Below are 7,433 nucleotides of genomic sequence, written 5' to 3' on the forward strand. Positions count from 1 at the left end.
CCACTGGAGGGGAAAGAGGGAGCGGCAGATTCAGCTTTCATGACTGATGGCCTCTGCTCCTTATGAAGCTGGGTGGGAGGCACTCAAAGACAGGGGTGCAGGCCCTACTGATCATTCTGGGGCTGCCAAGGAGCTGAAGAGGAGAGAGTCACATTCCTGGTCCAAGATGATCTGGGCCCACCAGTGACACAGAGGTATCCCCACTAGGAAATTCAGCAGGGAGAATTTTCAGGTCCCTCCCATGGCCCCTCCCACTCTGCTGCAGCTTCAAGAAGCATGGGTGCAACACAAAGAGTGTGAGTTGACCCAAGCTGCATATGAGTCAGCAAATGGTGGAAAACTTCCAGATGAAGCTCATGCAACCTCAGCTGCTACCCAGAGCCCCAGTAAGGGGAGGCAATGTGTCTGAGCCTCCCCATCTCACTGTGCACTGATTGCACCCGAACTTCTGTTCTCTGCACAGCTCTGCCCCCTGCACGAAGTGAGGGCAAATGAGGAGCCAAAGAGGCATGGCTGGGTTTCGTGGGGGCCCTGGGCAAAGGAGAAGGGCGAGGTGAGGCAGGTTGCAGGGAGGAAGCAGGACCCAGTGCATAAAGGACTTTAAGCTTGAAACTGACCCTGGTGGGAGAATTTCTACTACGGTAGGCAAATGGTACAAATCTGGATTTTCTTCCTTCCCCTTTCCCCTCCTCACAGGAAGCCAATTGTTAAAACATTTATAAGCATATCACAGCATATGGAAAACTACCTAACTGCAGACTGTGAGTTATTTTCACATACATGAAACATTTACAAAAATTTTATACTGGGCCATAAAATAGTCTTAACACATTTCAAAGGATTGAAATCATCAGAGAAGGTTCTCTGGTCACAATTCAAACAAGCTAGAAATCAATAACAAAAAAGGATACCTAGGAAATCCCCATATACTTGCAAATTGGAAAGTACGCTTCTAAATCACCTGAGTGTCTAAGCCTGGGCTCCCCAGAAAGCAGAGCTGAGATAAGAGCTTGCCTCAGGTATTTTATATTGGGCGTGGTCTCAGAAAACAGGTGTGCACGGCTGAGAAGATTGAAAAAGGAAAAGCCAGCATGGAGACGGTCATCATGTTGGGTCTTCGTGGCTGCGCGCGGGCTTTCTCTAGTTGCGGTAAGTGGGGGCTACTCTTCATTGCGGTGCGTGAACTTCTCACTGCCGTGGCTTCTCGTTGCAGAGCACAGGCTCTAAGCGCAGGCTTCAATAGTTGTGGCAATGTGGGCTCAGTAGTTGTGGTGCAAGGGCTCAGTAGTTGTGGCGCATGGGCTTAGTTGCTCCATGGCATGTGGGATCTTCCCAGACCAGGGCTTGAACCCATATCCCCTGCATTGGCAGGTGGATTCTTAATCACTGTGCCACCAGGGAAGTCTAAGTCACTGGGTCTTGATCCCACTGGGACCCTGGGGAGCTGTGTATGTTTGTTTTTTGTGGCCACACCACATGGCTTGTGGGATCTTAGTTCCCTGACCAGGTATTGAACCCATGCCCCATGCAGTGGAAGCACGGGAGTCTTAACCACTGGACCGCCAGGGAATTCCCTGAGGAGCTGTGTAGACTGTGTCTCAGAATTGCCTGTCCAAGAAATGGAATAAGGGAGTATTTATCCACTGGTTCTTGTCCCCAACTGCTCAAGAGTTGCCCCATGTGCTGTTAAGATGTCCTTGTGCTTCCAAGGTTTGTGAATACTTCAGTACTGAGCAAGCACTGGGACAAAAAGCCAGGTATATGTAATTATACCTAGGCAAGATGTGCTAGGTTATACCTCTCTGAAGTTGGTTGGGGTCAGAAGATACCAAGTGGACGCAAGAACTTCCTATATGGTCCAGCCCTTTCAGCTCTCAAATCCACTCATGTCTTCCATTCTTAAGCATCACGGAGCCTTCACATGGTACCTGGCCACCACACCTGCCAACAACTTCATGAGAGGGTCAGTGAAAGAGCCTGTAGGCTTCATTGCCTTAACTGGTCTTAAACCCATAACTGATGCTCATCACCTCCCTCCTCCACCCTGTGTCCTAGATTTCCCACCCCCACGACTGGACCCCCATACAGTGAAGGGACCCTGACTGCCATTCCTGAGGAATCATACCTCTGAGTTGCTATAACCTTGTCAGGCCATAGTTGCTGCATTTATTCACTTACAGTTACCACTGGATGTGGAAGCATTAAGAATTGCTCCCCAACAAATCCCTCAAGTTCCAGACATACTCCTCCATGAGCCATCATGCAGTAGCCACCTAGCCCCTCATGGTCACCAAAGTCAGCTATCCCCACGCCTCCCCTTGCTGCCCTTTCACTGGCACGAAGAGCCCCAAATGAACAAGTAGAGGTCGGAGTCGCAAATCCACTGGAACCCTTTCCGTGTCCCCTGTGTTCCATGACCCCTAGGAATCAGAATTTCTTTTCTTTTTTCTTTTAGATTTGCTTTTGTATTGAGGTAACATTGGTTTATAACATTATATAAGTTTCATGTGTGCAACATTCTGTTCCTACTTCTAGGTACCCTACAGTGTTCTCACCAACAAAACTTTAGTTGGAATCAGAATTTCTCATCCAACCGAGACTAAGTTTGAGAAAATGAGAAGTGCAAATTCACAAGCAGATCTCTGGGGTGGTAGGAAGAGGAACCACTTACTTCTTCCACCTTTTGGTTCCCTGATCTGTGAATTCTGACTATGGGGCATGCAGGGCCATGTACCAGCTGTAGGTTCCACGCACACTCCACACATCCCAGGAATATCACTCCAGCTTCTCAGGGTGTTGTCCTTCCTGGGCACCTCATCTGAGAATAGAACAGTCCACTCCATGTTCAGCTGCTTTCAGGTATTGTGGTGTATATAATCCCGTTACCATGCTGCATCACCTTTACCATAAAATAATCCCCTAGTCTAAAGAGAGAATGTGCCGGGTGCCTTGCTGGCAAATCAAACACATTCTGGAAGTCCTTGAATGATGGTGCTGGCAGAGGTACTGCAGGTAGGGGAGGCAAACACTTACATGGCATAGAATAAATTACAGTGAGACAAATCTGCACCTCCTCTAGGGTGAAATGTGGTCAATGTGATAAAATTGCCACCAAGAAGTTGACTGGGCTCCTTAAAGGATAATGCCATATGAAGGGTCATTCAACTCAGGCATTCAGCAGCAGCAGTATGTCAGCAGTGATATACCTATATCAGCCATGGTGAGAGGGAGCCCATTCTGTTGTGCCCATGCATACCTTCACGTGGCTACTCTGTTCATGGGCTAATTGCACGATCACTGGAGAGGCTTAGGACAGGGCTGGACGACCTCCACTAGACAAGCCATCTCGTCTACCTGGTGATGAATGCCTCCTCTGTGGGAGTTGCCAACCGGGATGCCTTCTGGCCCTCATAGCCTGCCTTGAGGTGATGGTTGGTTAACCTGAGCCTGCACTTTCTCCTTTCAAGTCTTGTAAAGCAGTTAACAGAAAGCAGCCAACCACACTGTTCTTACACTTTGCATTACCTCCATGCCTTTCAAGTGTCCTCATTGCACATAAACTACATCTAGTTTATTGAGGTATCATTTTCATACACGTAAATTCACCCTTTTTAAGTGTAGAGTTCAATGAGTTTGAAAAATGTGTGTGTTTGTGTACCTTCCACCACGATCCAGATACACAATATGTCCATTACCCCAAAAAGTTCCTTCAGGCCCTTTACTATTTATCCCCTCCTCCTATCCTTGGCCTGTGGTCACTGTTGATCTGTGTTCTATCATTTTGGCCTTTCCAGAAGGTCGAGTAATGGAATCATTCAGGATATAGCCTTTTGGATCTGGTTTCAGTAAGCACAATGCTTTTGAAATCCATCCACGTTGTTGCAAGTACCAATAGTTCCTTCCTTTTTATTGCTAAGCTGTGTATCACTGAATGGATACATCACAATTTGATGGACATTTGGGTTGTTTCCAGTTTGGGGCAATTATGAATCAAGCTGCTGTATGTACTCACATACAGGTCTCAGTGGACATATATCTTCATTTCTTTAGGAATGAGATTGCTGGGTTGTATGGTACATGTGTGTTTATCTTTATAGGAAACTGACAAACTCTTTTCTGAAGTGGGTGTATTCTGTCTTTGCTTTTATCTCCATTGGTGGAACTGTTCTCTTGTCATTGACAGCAGGACCACTGTAGAAAGACCATGGAGTCACTAATTCAGTAAGAAACTCAAACTATGGAATAGTTGTGGACATTTTTGCTGTTTTAGTTAAGTGCCGATCGCAACTCAAAAGATTGAGGTGGGAGTTCCCACACCTCGGGTGACCAACTGTCCTGGTTTGCCCGAGGCTCTCCCCATTCTAGCACTGAAAGTCCTGCATCCTGGGAATTCTCTCAGTCTTGGAACCAAATGGGACAGGTGATCACCCTGTTATTGAGTGTCAGGTGACACTGCACATCTGTCACATCATCTTACCCACGGGCCAGTGTCAAGGGTAGTTTTGCCTTGTCCCCATCTTGCACATAAGGAAACAGCCTCTGAGAGGTTAGGTTGCTTGTCCAGCCCACGCTTCAGAGTAGGTGGAGCCAAACTTTGGCACCAGATCTGCCAGACTCCAAAGCATTGGTGTCTTCCAGGTCAGTAGACCTCATTCCGTTAAGTGCCCCGTTCTAGTGCCTCAGGGGCACCGGCCAGCATGTGGGCCTGGGTGGAGCTTTGCTGCCCTCTGGTGGCGGACAGAGTGTCATTCTGAGTCCACTCTTGTGGGGCAGCTTGATGAGAAGTGGGGGTGGGTATGCACCCTTTCCTCCCAGGGAGCAGGACCTCAAATCTGGCTTCAGCCCTAGGAGAGTGCCACCTGGAGGGTCCCACCAGGCTCTGCTGGGGGGCCTTGGTCCATCTACCTGTGAGTCATGGACTGGCTCAGGCCCTCACAGTCCCAGCCTGCTGGGTTTGAGTCTGGGTGACCATGAGGGGCTCTCACTTCCTTATCAGGATGACAAACATGTCAAAACATTTAGTCTAGGCTTAGACATTCAGGTTGCTGTTACCAGCTCCTTCACACCTACATGCCTTAACTCTTCCCCGCCTTGATGCATTCATTCACTTCATTCATTCACCTAACTTCCATCCAGCAGCTGTCTGCCAAGCACCAGCTCTGGGCCAGACCCTGCGCTGGGGGTGCCCTCCTGGCTCTGTAGGTGTCTGCTCCTCCGCCGTCTCGTGTGCTCTTTCATTCATGGGGCATCCATTTCTTTATTGAGCGTTCATTCATTCTATCTCTTACTCACCAACTTCCTCATTCACTCATTCATCCATCGCTAGGTTATCTCATTTGTACATTCATTCCTTCTTTATTTTTCACACTTCCCCCTCCTCCCTCCCTCATTCCTCTGTTCTGCAAGCATTCTGGAAGCACCACTCTAAGCCAGAATTAGATGCTGGGATTCTGGCACGACCCTCTCCCCAGACTTGTGGGTAGGCAAATGGTGAGGACATGCTGTAATTACCACATGCCAGCCATCGGGATTCAGAGCAGGGGGAGCACCAAGAAGGGAGCAACTGACTGCCTGGAGGAGGAGGCTGGGTGGGGGCAGTCAGGGAAGGCTTCATAGAAGAGGTAGTATTTAAGCCAAGCAAAGGAGGGCGTATAGGAGTTCTCCAGGGAGGAAAAGACGCATAGTTTTTTTGGATTTTTTAGTATTTATTTATTTATTTGATTGTGCCAGGTCTTAGTTGCAGCAAGTGGGCTCTTTAGTTGTGGCATGTGGGCTCCTTCTCTTAGTTGAGGCATGCATGTGGGATCTAGTTCCTGTTCCCCCTGCATTGGGAGCACGGAGTCTTAACCACTGCACCACCAGGGAAGTCCCCACTCCTAGTTTTTGTTTTGTGGTGTGTTTGGGGAAAGGTGAGGTGTGTGGGTGGCTGGGGTTTGTGATGTAGGGTCATGTGTGCATGTTTCAACCCAGTTCTAGCCCTTCCTAGGTTCCAGTGACAGACCAGGTCACTCAAGGACTTCCCCTAATTCAGCAAGCTTGGCCCCTGGAAAACCATCCACTAGTGGCCAGGAATGGCCTTAGGGCACTAATAGCACCCTCCAAGCACCCACCGCCTGTCCACCTGTCCATCCTCTGGGGGCTCACTGGGAGCACTGTCCTGGGGTGGGTAGGCTGCGCAGGCAACAGTCGCAGTAGTATCTGAGGTGCCTGGCCTCCAAGATCCCATGTTCATCCAGGAGATGTTTACTGAGTGTCTTGCTGTGGGCCAGGCCTTACCCCAGACACTGGGAATGCAGCAATGAATAAGGCAGAACCCCCACTGCCGAGCGGCTGACAAATGATAAACGAAAAACAACAGTTATGAAGACCACCAGGAACACACCTGTAGTTGAACAAATTGGGTTTATTGTCTCTTTTGAGAAGGAAGACTGCATTTACCTCAGTAAAAGGGTGTTAAGGGGATTCCCTGGTGGTCCAGCGGTTGGGACTCTGTGCTTTCACTGCCTAGGGTCTGGGTTCGATCCCTGGTGGGGGAACTAAGATCCTGAAAGCCACGCTATGTGGCCAAAAAATAAAAAAGGGTGTTGAAAAAGGCTTATAGATTTGGGCCTGGGTTAGGTGATTTGGGGGGAGGGTTCAAGTAAGGGGGCTTTTACTCTGGAATAGATGTCAGGAAGCAAGGACAATTCTACGACTGGAGGTCTTACTAAACATTTAACGTGGAAGACTAATACCGCAAAGAAGCAGCAGTTACTCTTATTACTCAGAATCGGGAAACGTTGGGTCTTTTTCTGTTTCCAACAACTTTGTTTTCATCTGACTTTAAACATGACTACAGAGCAGTCTTGTTTATGCCTTGCTCCATCACGGTCACAGAATGGCCTTGCACCACGGTGGTGTTCCGGGAAGTTGTTTACGTCCAACAGGAGCATACCAAGGCCTAGCTGTGACTGCCAGGCCAGCTCCCAGACGTGAGGGGCACCTATCCTCTTTCTCAAAAGAAAGGCCCATTCACCCGACCGAGGTATATTTGCTGGTACGAGATGCTGAGTAACTCGAGGTGGACAAAAGAGATATGGCTCCAGGCCTCAGGGAACTCACAGAGACGTTTGTGTTGTCTTTTTTTTTTTTTTTTTTTTTAATGTGTTGTCTTAAACAGATTGTCAGAAATGGCAGGGGGAGTGGACCAGACCAGAGGAACCGCCAGGACAAAGGGCCGGGGGGCGGGGGGAGGGGAGGCATGCTGAGAGCCATTAGCAAGGTGGCCGGCGAAGCCACGACCCGCACCGCACCGGGACTGGTGAGGTCAGCTGCGGCCACCTCTCCCCCAGGGACGTGGGCATTCGCTGCACCGATTTGCTCAGAAACAGGAAAAGAAATCAAGCAGCTTTAATGAAAATAACACACCCGGGCCTCAGACTCATGAATATTCA

This window comes from Hippopotamus amphibius, chromosome 9, assembly GCF_030028045.1.
Source record: "Hippopotamus amphibius kiboko isolate mHipAmp2 chromosome 9, mHipAmp2.hap2, whole genome shotgun sequence".
In the NCBI taxonomy this organism is placed as follows: Eukaryota; Metazoa; Chordata; class Mammalia; order Artiodactyla; family Hippopotamidae; genus Hippopotamus; species Hippopotamus amphibius.